At 34.4% G+C, this 13,029-nt stretch overlaps 1 long non-coding RNA gene across 1 annotated transcript; it reads right to left on the bottom strand.

The window, feature by feature from the left end:
• Positions 1–518: 518 nt before the first annotated feature.
• On the bottom strand, positions 519–12,141 carry LOC126739459 (uncharacterized). The gene is made up of 2 exons (XR_007661631.1): positions 11,998–12,141; positions 519–797 (listed from the first exon to the last, which is right to left on the bottom strand). It is a non-coding gene; the product is annotated as an uncharacterized LOC126739459 (long non-coding RNA).
• Positions 12,142–13,029: the final 888 nt, after the last annotated feature.

Genomic DNA, 13,029 nt, shown 5'->3' with positions numbered 1-13,029 from the left:
TTGGGGAAAACTTCATCTTTTAACATGACAATGACCCCAAGCACACGTCGAAATGGTGCAAGCAATATTTAGGTCAATTACAAAGGCAACATCTTCTGAAAGTTATGGTATGGCCCCCACAATCATAGGACCTCAATCCTATCGAATTACTGTGGGATGAACTGGATAGACAAGTGCGAAAATGATACCCCACATCAAGAGAAGACTTGTGGAGGATCATCCAAGAAGAGTGGCACAAGATACCTCAGGAAACTTTGGACACATTAATTAGAAGACTACCGAAACTCTGTGAAGCTGTTTTTAAAAATCGAGGCGGACATGTAGGTAGATGAATCCAAAATTTGATTTTCTTAAATTTAATTAATTGAAAAATGTATTGTTTATATTCATTTTGTTATAAATAAACCGTTTCATAAGAATAACTGATGGGTTTATTATTTTTAGTTATAACTGAAATATAATACATGTGGGCGAATATTTTTGAGCGGTAGTGTATATACAAAAAAAAACAACAAAAATAATTTTGATTTGCATCAACTTTATTAGTTAAAAAATGTTTACGATAATTTTCTACCATCTTTTATCAGTTTAAGCCTTAGGAGTGGTGGGTCTTGTTCCACAATTAGCATGTGTGGCGCCAATCTCACAATAATTGTCTTCTGGATTCCAATAGGATCCTGGAGCGCAGTACATCTGGATGGGATTTCCTCCTACGCATGCGTAGAATCCGGCACAGTTTGACTTGTCTGCAAGATAGGTTCCTGGACCATCCGTAGGGTCCTCTTCAGGACAAGTACCTAAGAAATAAGAAAAGATTTTTACGACATTTTATGACAGTTTTATGTAAGATTTATGTTCATTAATCCTTTTTCGCAATGGTCTACAGATTTGGCCTATGTAAAATTTACCACAAATAAAGAAAAAAAGGCAAGACATTGAAGAAGATAAGTATGTTTTTTTAAATATTTTTAATTTAATTTAATTTAATTTTATTTTATTCACCTTGATATAACTAGTAGACTTGATGTAATGGTAGTAGATATAACTACCGGAACGTTGGTACAAAATGAGTAATTTTATTAAATAAATAGGTTTTTCATTCTTTTCAATGTAAATATTTAAAATAAAGTTAGGTAGGAACAGCAGAAATTGATAGCTTAAACCTCAGCTCCTGGGTATATAAAAAAATATATCATACCTACCTCAAGTAAATTATTGTATTTAAGATTTATTGAACTTAGAATAACTTAAATATAACGAAAGGTATCGTTAAAGATTTAAATTCACATTTCTTCTAAATACGTGAATAAGTCTACTTTCTTCTTTTTCACAATATTTGAACATATGAGTAGTATTTTCTAATTTGATTTTTGCTATAAAAGTGGCGTAATACCCCACAAAATAAGTAACTTAGTATACATAGTAACTAACTTGTTGTACATTTTATAAATTGTTTAAGTTTATTTTATATATTTACATATTATTTTAAACATACAGGGTGAGTCATTAAGAATGAGCAATCTCTGAACTGGAGATACTACACACCAAAATATGGCGATTAAGCTTAACATGTCTTAGGGTTAAAACATAGTAGACCTTCGAGCTAGAGTGCTGCTTCGTCAAGAGGCGATTCACGCGTTAACGCTTGCTTCAAGTGTACATAGAGATAGATTTCAAGAAGGTGATCCAATTTTGAATTTAAACATTTAATCAGTAAACAATATAGTCATCAGTCTCATCAGTAAACAGATAGCGAGGGTGAAATACTTTTTGGTGGTGCAGCTTTGCGTATTCTACTTGCTATGGGCTATAACAGAGAATATAGTGTCCACCCAATTAACAGTAGAAAAAACGTTGGCGGCTAGGGGCTGCCCGCAGGAAGGAGTATTGTCCCCTACCTTGTGGTGCCTTGTGGTCGACAGTCTGATAAATCTTTTAAGCAATGCTGGCCTATACACACAAGCCTACGCTGATGATCTGGTAATCCTTTGCCCAGGGAAAGACGCCATCTCAATGCAGGGCCCTATGATGAGAGCCCTGCGTATGGTGGACATATGGTGCCTCTCGGGGGGTCTCAGGATTAACCCCAAAAAAGCAGAGCTCCTATTATTCACGAGGAGACGTAACTTTGGCACGCCCCCTGTTACATCTCTAGGTGGCATGCAGCTGTATTACTCCAGGACAGTTCGATTTCTGGGAATCAAGTTGGATCCCAAACTCTCCTGGCACGATCATGCAGACACCAGAATAAAGAAGGTTACCTGCGCGCTATGGGCCTGCAGGCGGGCTTTCGGCAATACCTGGGGTCTGTCTCCTAAGATCCTCCACTGGATCTACTCGCGCATTGTGAGACCTCTTCTCACATACGGGGCTGTCGTTTGGTGGCCATGTACGGAGAAAGCGAAAATTCGTGCTCAACTGGACAGAGTCCAACGTCTTGCATGTCTCAGCATAACGGGTTCCATGCGGACGGCGCCAACTAGAGCGCTTGAGACTCTGCTGAGCCTTCCGCCTCTGGACCTCGTTGTGCAATTCGAGGCAATGAGAACTGCGTACAGGGTATACGTCCTCGGCGAACTACGTGCTGGCGAGTCCGGTCACGCAAAAATTTGGTCACGGGCCATAGAGGAATGTCCTCTCCTTCTGATGGGCAGTGACTGCATGGCTCTAGTGACTGTGGACTGCGAGGGATTCGTGACGCACATTGCAGGCAGAAAGGAGTGGCAGTTCCAATAGACCTGCATTGCTAAATAGGGGGACCATCTGGTACACAGGTGGCTCCAGAATGAATAACAGAGCTGGATCAGGGCTTATTGGTGGGATCCCACATACCAGTAGGGCATACTCGCTGGGGAAGCACGTCACTGTCTTCCAGGCCGCAATATTCGCTGTATTAAAATGCGGGCAGAAAATCCTAAGCTGCGGACACCGCAATACAGTCGTATCAATATGCTCGGATTGCAGAGCTGCCATTAAGGCTATCACGGCCGCAAAGGTAAGCTCCAAGCTTGTACTAGAGTGCATAAAAGTCCTGAAAAAACTGGTACAGATTGGATGCAGTGTCCAGCTCGTCTGGATACCTGGCCACGCAGGCCATGCAGGTAATGAGGAAGCGGACTCTCTTGCCAGACTGGGATCCGCGAATGTGCCGATGGACCCGGAACCCATAGTTGGTATCGCCAAATGCGTTGCGGTCGCGTCAATGAAGGGTCTGCTGGACAAGTGGACCCACCGAAGATGGACTGAGTCCCCTGGTATGAGACAGGCCAAAGCGCACATACAGTTTGACCATCGGATCTGTGTCTACGAAAAGAATGCGGGCGAAATTTTGAAGCGTTGTCACGTCTTACTGCAAAAATGAAATAGTATTGAATAAAAAGTAAATATAATGGTAAAATTAAGCTATTTAATCATAAAAAAGATAATAAATAATGTAATGCAGTTTAAACCATATTTTTTAGTTCTATTTGCTAATGTTTTGCATATTATAAAATCCAATATTGACTAACATTTATCCGAAATTCCTAATAAAACTTACAAAGCCGGCAACGTCGTGCTTTCGCGGAAGCATCTCGCTGTTTGGGGACAGATGATTGGTTGATGACATCGCGGCCATTAATTTATTATTTTTATGCAGCTCTCTGTCTTTCTCTATCTTATTGGATCGCATCCTACCAGGTTTTGTGTAATTTTCGGAATAATATCGATTTCTTGCGGATTCAGTGGCGGCGGCGTATGTTAATACTTTTGAGCTATTAAACTGTTTTTATTGCTGTATTTTTAGGTACCTACTTAATTTCTGACCTATGACTTCTGAGTAGTGTAGCATAGTTTAGTTTATTTGCTATTATTGTTGTTGCTGTTTTGTTGTTGTTTTGTGTTATTTGTTTCTTTGTTGTTAAAGTTCATAATTTTTAACAGTTTTTGTGTTATTTACGTTAAAATGAAAAACTTTATTCATAGCCAGGCAAGGGAAGTGATTGCAAATATTTATAGCTAAGTAAAATGATAATAATAGAATTATAAAGCCTAAGCACAGTTATGAAAAAAAAAAAACATTAAAATAAAATCATAATTTATGCGACACTAAATTTCAAAAATTATGTACCTAATGTTGTAATAAATAAAAATCATATTCAATGAAATAAAACCAAGCTCGATTGCTTTACAAACAAAAAAGATTTAAAGTTAATGTTGGTTATTTTAAATATAAAATGTCTATAAATATAAGTAATATGAATTGGAACGACGACTAAAAAAAATCGAATATCAGGATTATATACTTCTTGTAAATTTATCATTAATTATGTAAATTTATATCAGGATTATAAACTTCCCTAATCTTGTCTGTCATTTTTTTATTACATATTTACAAATAAAATATTTTAGAAGACCTTAATTTCCAAATTAATATCTTACCTACAAATACCTATTTTAAAATTAAAACCAAACCATATTTTTTAATATTTAATACATTCAAATCTGTGTAATCGGTTTATAAAATTTCGCACGTCACTGGCCATTTCATGAATGAAACGAGGCGGGTCTAGTCTACAACCACGTTCCCCGCACCGATACCGCTTAGCTACAGATTGGTTGGGCAGACTTTAGGTGAGCCCTCTGCCTGTCTCACCAAAAATCTACTACGCCTAAGAAGACGCGAAATTCGGCTAGTGACAGGTCTTTTAACCGGTCACTGGCACTTAAGAAGCCATCTCCATACTATCGATATTGCGGGGACAACCCGGAATGCCGATTGTGCTGTGAGGAAAATGAAACCGTTGACCATGTAGTCGGGGAGTGCCCAGCACTCACGCACGCCACGTTCAAATACTTGCGTAACACTTTCAGTGTACCGAGCGACTTTAAGTCCTTCAGACCAGAGAGCCTTATCGGTTTCTTTGGCCGTTGGGCTTCAGAACTAAAAAAAACGTATCAAACACATAATAAACTAGATGCTTTTTTAAATATCTTAGAATGGATATCACTATATTTAACTATGTTCTAGAGACAATTGTACATCATATTAAGTCGACATATACAAATTTTGCGCGTCAACCTATTGGCATAGAAGAGAAACTTGTAACGCTAAGATAAGTCAGACCTTTCACTAAAATAAAATGCAAATAAAAATAAGGATTTTATTCTGTTGAAAAAATATACTGTAAACCTGAAAGTAAAAAAGGTCACTGTAAATTTAATATTAATTCCCTTTGCCTGTTTGTCAGTATACTATTTAATATCGAATTCCGGAAATCGGATATTGTAGATTATTGGTTTGATTGTTATAGTATAGACCTTTTAACTGGCCTTATAAAAAAGCATAATGTTGCACTACTCCTGGAACTTTATTACGAAAAGTTAAGATACTACATTCTGGAATCTTCTTCACATAAGTCAAAAGACTATCGAAAAATTATAAGTGATCATCTTCACTTTCTTTAACAGATTCTTAATTTGTCTTATCCTTCAAGCATGTAAGTTAAGTTCTTTTGTTCGATATCTACAAGAGCATCTACCTGGTTCTAACGTTTAGAATATGTCTGACTGCTTGTTACAAGAGGGTTCAATATAGTTCTGCGTCTTTTGGCGGAAAAATCTTGCATATTTTCTGTAGTAGATGTTAGAGGTGTATCAAGATGTGAATCCACGTCTAATAAATATTCATTTTCATTTGCTAAGCTTAGCACATTAGAAATTTTTGTATTAATTTCTTCAGGCGAATCTTGACTTTCTGCAACATAATCTTCGGTTAGATTGCTTTCTGTCTGTCTCGGTGATAATTGGTCCTTAAGAAAATACAATTTTTTAAAATAGGGCCAAGATGATTCATCCCTGATATCTCCAGTATCTGCAGATCGAGGAGTAGGAATTCTCTTCAGTTCTTTTCTGAAATAGTCTCGCAAACTTTTCCACTTCGCGTGCACTTCTGTTAAAGAAAAAAATACTCCTATTTATCATTGTTAGACAAATATATGACTTCAACATTAATCATTTTTATCAATAAAAAGATTTTTTAGTGAATTTAAAATATTTTGTTTTATTTTTTATTATTATGAACTAATAATCATTCTTGTACTACTTCAGTAATTTTTTTTAGATATTTGGCAACAGTAAAATCTTTTAAAAGTCTCTCTTTTTAATTTTGTATTGGTGCCACAACAATCAGCAAAAAAAAAGATGAAGGGAGTTCTGAAGTTTCTTTGGAGTATTTTACAACCGAATCATCTAGCTGCACCAAAAAAAGAAGATTTTCGAAAAATTAGTGACGGATTTATAAAGTAATGGAATTCTCCTAATGTTATAGAGGCCATTAACGGTAAACATATTAGAATTAAGTATACTAAAAACAGTGGAAGTATGTATTTCAATTACAAATTTGTTTTTCTATTGTTTTGCAAGCTTTCTGTGGCGCAAATTATAGGATGACAATGACAATAAGAGACGTTGGCACATATAGGCGTCAAAGTCATGGAGGTTTCTTCCAAAATTCATCTATGTACCATCGTGCCGAAAAAAAACTGGGACATTAAAATTTAAGTAGGGAATTGTCTTGAATTAGTCTCTTATAAAAAATCGCATTCCTTGGGTATGGTATTCATATTTACGCATTATGATTTTTTGGAGTCTTAATAATTACATATTTAAATAATAATATTGATACAAAACATTTTTATTTTTCAATATTTATTTTTATTTGGAACACATTTTATAAATAAACCAAAACTAACTAATATATTTTTTGATAATATGGAATAAAAAATTATTAATACTTAGTAAGCGCACTGTCGTTATCAATTACAGCTTGCAAACGTCGTGGCATACCTAAAATTAAGTTTCTGGTATATTCTTTGGTTATTTGGTCCCATCTATCTTTAGGCGTAAATCACTCTGATTTCTAGGCCTAAAGTTATCTTTATACATATATTTTGTCATTATACCCCAAACGTTTTCAATTGGGTTGATATAAGGGCTTTTCGAGGGCCACGGTAAAACTTGAATTCGTCTTTCGTCTAGATAGTTTTAAACTATACGGGCTCTATGTATAGGTGCATTATCATGTTGGAAGATAAAATCTTGCCCATAGACTACACCAACCGATGGCATCATAACATTGTTCAGGATATTGCAATATCATAAGGCATTAAGCCTTCCCTGCACTATTTGACAACCGCTCCTCTAAAACTAATCCAGGCCCAAACTTTTATACTAAAACGTCCACTTTGATTAGTCTTATGTGTATATCTTTCGAAATATCTGGTATTAGAAGGCCTGTAAACGCGGATTTTGCCATTATTGCACGATTGAAAGGTTTTTTCATCCGAAAATATTACCGTTTCCCATATGTTGTTTTGGTGTGCATATTGATGGGCAAATTCTAATCTTCTCTGTTTGTTTCCTTCAGTCAAAAAATTTTTATTTGTTGCACAGCAACTTTTAATTTCCGAATCTCTGCAGAACCAGGAAAATCTGTGTCTTCTTTCGCCTTTATTGCTGTTTCAAACGGATTGTTTTTTAGAAAACCAACTAACTCTATCTTGAATGTCGTTTGAAATTTTTTGTCGACCAGAATCTGGATTTCTTACAATAGCTCTATATTCTGCAATTTTTGTCTTAGCTAAGGAAAGGGTATTTTTACTAATGCCCAATTCTTCTGCGATTCTTCTTATAGGAACTCCATCCATCAGACGAGTGTATAATATCGCTTTTTGTCGAGGAGATAATGCAGGCATTTTGAAAGAACGATTTTGTTGACGCGGCTGTCACAAAATTAAATTAACTTTGACAACATCAAAATATATTATTCTAATAGACCAAGAGATTTAGGAGATTTTGCTGTCCCAGTTTTTTTTCGGCACGATAGTACAGGCTAATAGTAAAAAATAAATAACAAATACCTAAAGAACAAAATTTGCCGAAAACAAATTTTACAATGCCATTCGTCTTTATTGCGGATGAAGGATATGCGCTGAACTACAACCTTCTAAAATCATATAGCAGGGAAAACTTAACTCCGGCACATTTATATTTCAATTAACGACTTTCAAGGACACGAAAGACCATAGAATGTACGTTTGGAATTATGTATTCAAAATGAAGAATATTGTCTAAAGCGATTGAGACAGATGAACAAACCGCTAATTTCATTGTAAGAGCAATTTGTGTTTTACACAATACTATAATAGACAAAAAAGGTGACGAAAAACAGTTCAACAGACGAAAATAACAGAACTTCCTGAGAATCTACGGTTTAGAAGGCAACGCCAAAATCGTAGAGGACGTGTACCACAAAGAGAATTTTTTGAAATTCGACATCACCGTCCTCACATAAATTTGCTGCTTCCCATTCTTTATTTTACAGACTTTTTAACATCCCACTTTCTCGTGAAGCTTTTAAAAAAGAATTCCTTACCATTAAACAATTAGCAGTCAGTAATACTTTCCCTCTTAAACCTATATATAAAATATATTTTCAGTATGTGAACAAGTATAAATTATCATTTAATTTTATCAGACAACAAACAAACTTTATCAAAACTTTTAGGTCGTTTACTTATTTTGGACCAATTTCGTCACAACTATCCCTCTTTTTTTCTCCCTTTGGCATAGCCCCAGCTTTTAAAACCAATAATACATTAAAAAGACATCTAATAACTAACTAAAGATAAACTACCCCCGCTATCTTCTCCGGGAGTTTATGAGATTAGGTGTAAAGAATGCCCTGCAGTGTACGCCGGCCAGTCTGGTATAAGGAAGATTTCTACTAGGATTAGTGACCACAAGGCCCAATATAAAAAATTTAAAAATACCGATATCACAGTCACAAGATCGGCCGCTTTTACTAATCACCTCCTCGACTCCAAACATAATTTTCCTGATATAAAAATACTTCATCAGTGCAACAAAAGTAAAAACTAGACTTGTTGGAGACAATGGAAATTAGTAAAGCTTTTAAAAGCCCAGATCTGTCCTGTGTTAATGAAAGGTTTGATTTTGATGGCCACCTAGTTTTTAATAACCTTAAATAGTTCTAGACTCTTAAATGATGGTTAGATTTCTAAAATGTATAAAGTGATTTGATTGTTTAGTTGAGTTCTTTGTACATAGATAGTGCCACTTTATTGTAAGCTTTGTTTACCTATATGTCAGGTGTTTTGTGTATGTTATGGTAAGTTTTTGTTGAATTTTCCTTTTTTCGGGTTACATCATTTTAATTATTGTTTAGGTCTGATGATGCTCTAGTCGAGCGAAACATGTAACATTTGTAATTTTATTAAATGTATTTGTGAGGCTGTAGATTTTGTGTTTTTACCTTTTATAAGAGTGTATGACCAGCATCTTTGGGATAATGGATGAATTTTTCGAGTTTAACAACAGTAAAGTCAACAAATAATTAAGTAACAATATTAAAAGAAAATTTTAAAGTAAGTGCTCAAAATGCCTGCCTTCCACTTCAATACACTTTGTAAGGCGTCTCTTTAAAGATCTTTAAATATTAAATAACATTTGTCGATTATTTTTGATAATATTAGCAGCTTCTTGAATTTTCTGTGGTCTTCGATGGAATTAATTGTATCTTTGTAAACCATGTCCTTCGAGTGTGATCATATTGAGAAGTCTAGAGGGCTTAAGTCTGAACTTCTAGGTGGCCAAACAAATTCACTGTCATGCCCAATTCACCGGTGAGAAAAATGTTCATTCAGGTATCGCCGTACTGGCAAAGAAAAATGTGGCGGCGCCCCGTCTTGCATAAACCACATGTTCCGCTTTATGGCTAGTGGTACATCTTCTAGTAGTGGGTTTAACTATTGGTCAAGGAATTTTAAATAGAGGAGCCCGTTCAGATTAGGAGAAAGTTCAAAAGGACCAGTAAAAATACCAGTTATCACACCACACCAAATATTTACCTTGAATTCATGCTGAAAACGTCGTTCTTTTAGAGCATGTGAATTTTCGGGGTCCTACAAATGACTGTTTTTCCAATTAAAAACAGCTCGTCTAGTAAACGTCGCCTCATCGGTGAAAAGAAGTTGAAAAGAAGGCCATTAAGAAATTCCTGGTTTTCGGATTGTTTGTTGATCTAGCATAAATTAAGCAAACTATAGGCGAACTGGTAAATCTTGAGGTAGCAAATATATAAGTATAGTGCTATGGACGGAGATTCCCTTTCTTTAAAGTTCTCCAGATAAACGATTGGTTTATTCTTGTAGCCCTATTTAACCGGCGAGGACTGAGATCTGGATTTTCCGAAATAGGAGCTAAAATCTCTTTTTTATCATCGACGTTGATATTTTTTGGAACACCATTTAAGGTTTCAGGACGAAAACACCCTGTTTCGCCTAGGCGGGTATTAATACGTCTGAACAGTTTGTGATTGTCTTCGATTTGGGTATAATTCTAAATATCTTCTGGCTGCACCAAGTCCACTATAATTTGACTGAGCAAAAACCCAAATCATATCACGCATTTCACTCTTGGAATGTTAATTATGACGTGGCATTTTCTTATTATAGAATTTTTACTACAAATAATACACTCTTACTTAGTGAGAGTAAAATTGTCCTACAATTTCTTTAAACGAAAAACTCATGAAAGTGCTGACACAAGCCTACTTGAAAAAAAGTCAATGTAATAACGGTGGCTTAGGATTATTTCTTTACGCTGAATGTTTAAAATGCAAATAAGTTAAAAACTGATAGAGTTACATGAAATAAACAAGAGTAACTTTTTTATTTAAAATTGAATTGCCTTTTAGATTTTCTAGTCGTTTTAGCCATAACTGAAGAGGAACCAACTTCATTTCCAAAAGATTATATAGGAGTTTTATCCATAGCTTGTGGTACTTTATTTTTATTAATCTCTAAAATGACAGGTAAAGCAAACAAAAAAGGAATAGAAGGAATTATCTATGAACGAAATCGACGCAATAGAGGTTATCGATAAAAGTATGGAGGAAGCTATGAACTGACAATCCCTTTTGTAAAAATACCAGAAAGTTTGTTTGTTTTAGAGAATATAACAAGGTATTCATGTGTTAAATTGAATCAATTTTATGTATCATAGAACCTGAGAAAAACCGTTGAACATAAATATCGAATTACCGGGGGCCTATCTGAATTTTTTTTTTACTTTTTAAAGAACCCTTAAAAATTATCAACACAGACTAACAAAGATTTTTTTATTTATAACAACACGTTTTTTCCTACGATTCTAATTTGCTTGCCTTAGTTCGATACTGGCAAATTTTAAGGTGAGCCATGAACCTTAAAAATTAGTAAAATAACATTTTAGAAATTTCCGTTATTCGCTATAAAAATTGTCCTTTTGTACACAAAAAGAATCTTAAGTCTTTTTATTTCGTAAAGAAATTATTATTATAAATAAAAAAGCTACATTTGCGAAGCAAACATGTGAGTAGTCCATATTATCATAAATTAAACCATATAGGCTCTAGAGCAATTTAAGAATCGCGACGTATCAAGCGAAATTTTGAAAAGTTTTTGATACAGAAAATCAATTTCCTGGGGTTTTATCCGAAAAAGCGCCATTTCTGTGCATCTTTGCAGCAATCAGATTTTAAAAAATTAGGAAAAACCATAACGACGCAAACTGGTGCCGTAGGAATAATTTTTAAGAAGCAGTTGCTCACGGATAAATACCTATAATGCCAAAAATCTTAAAAAAATACCCCATAGAACCATTCATTAACAATTATGTATGAAAGTCGGAAACCCCACGAAAAAAGTTGACACGTACTATATAATAAATATAACTATATAAATATAATAGTAGATTTATTTTTTTAATAAAGATAAAATAATAAATAACTTCAAAACTTAAAGACAGCTACGTACAGAATTGAAAAAGAAGCATAATTGGTTTGATTTTCTAATACAGGTATGTAAAATTAAGTTCTGTTGATCCCAAATTTATATATAATAATTCGCTTATCATATCGTTTTGACAAGGAAAAAATTGTTTAGCTTCAGAACTTACCATCGGGTTCAGCAAAGGTGTAGTGGCTGATAGCCAAAGCCAAAAACAATACTGTTAAATATTTGAACATATTACTAGCTTTTTAGGCACCAAACTATAAGTTATATGTGAATAAATATTTAGTGTGAGTATTTATATGTACCTATCAAGGAATTTATGAACCCACTTAAAATATAAGTGGCACGTTAATCAAAACTTTATTTGATTATTTTATATCAAATCTAGTAAACAATAATATCAGCAGGAAATAAAACATAACATTTTAACCAAAAAAATAATTAAGGGATTAAAATTAAAAGTTGATTTCCGTATATTGTAGAAATATTCATCACATGCGCCACTTTACGTGTTTTTGCTAAAACAAACTTGAAATAATATTATGAGAAGGCCTTCAAAATAACTAATTATTTATTTTCTTTATAAAAGAACTAATTGCAAGAGTGCCTGGAACCCAGCATAAGTTATTAAAATGAGGATGCAAGTGATTGCATGAGTCTGAATCAAAGGTTAACAACAGCAGTTTCTGTATTAGAACATACAAGAACTATTCAAATTGTCGATATTATCATTGACAATTTTGGAATAATATATCTAGCTCAATCGCCAGTTCAGTAATATTGTAATTAAATACAATCACGTCATATCCACATTCAAAGTTATGATCCTCTAGGTACACTATAACTTCGGCGCAGGCTATCAGCATTACTTCAATGGAGAGTTTGGCCGAAAAATAGGCGGATACGCAAATACAATACGTGATATTAAATATGTTGTAGCGTTTTATTTTTCTATTCCTTATGTTCACTAACGCTCCATTGACATTTCATTAATTTCAATAATTTCATTAATAATTTCAGTCAACTTCTTTTATTCATATTTCTTTAAATTCACACTGTCAATGACTCATTACTACTGTAACGCATCACTTTCCTGGTTTAATTATCCATGCTTTCTGTTGACGGTCCGTCACTTCTCTGATGATTGGCTGATATTGACAGCTCAGGCGACAGGTAGGGTCGTTATTGATTGAGT

This window comes from Anthonomus grandis, chromosome 8, assembly GCF_022605725.1.
Source record: "Anthonomus grandis grandis chromosome 8, icAntGran1.3, whole genome shotgun sequence".
Lineage (NCBI taxonomy): Eukaryota > Metazoa > Arthropoda > Insecta > Coleoptera > Curculionidae > Anthonomus > Anthonomus grandis.
The sequence above is the reverse complement of the archived record's forward strand: the minus strand, read 5'-3'. Positions and strand labels throughout refer to the sequence as shown.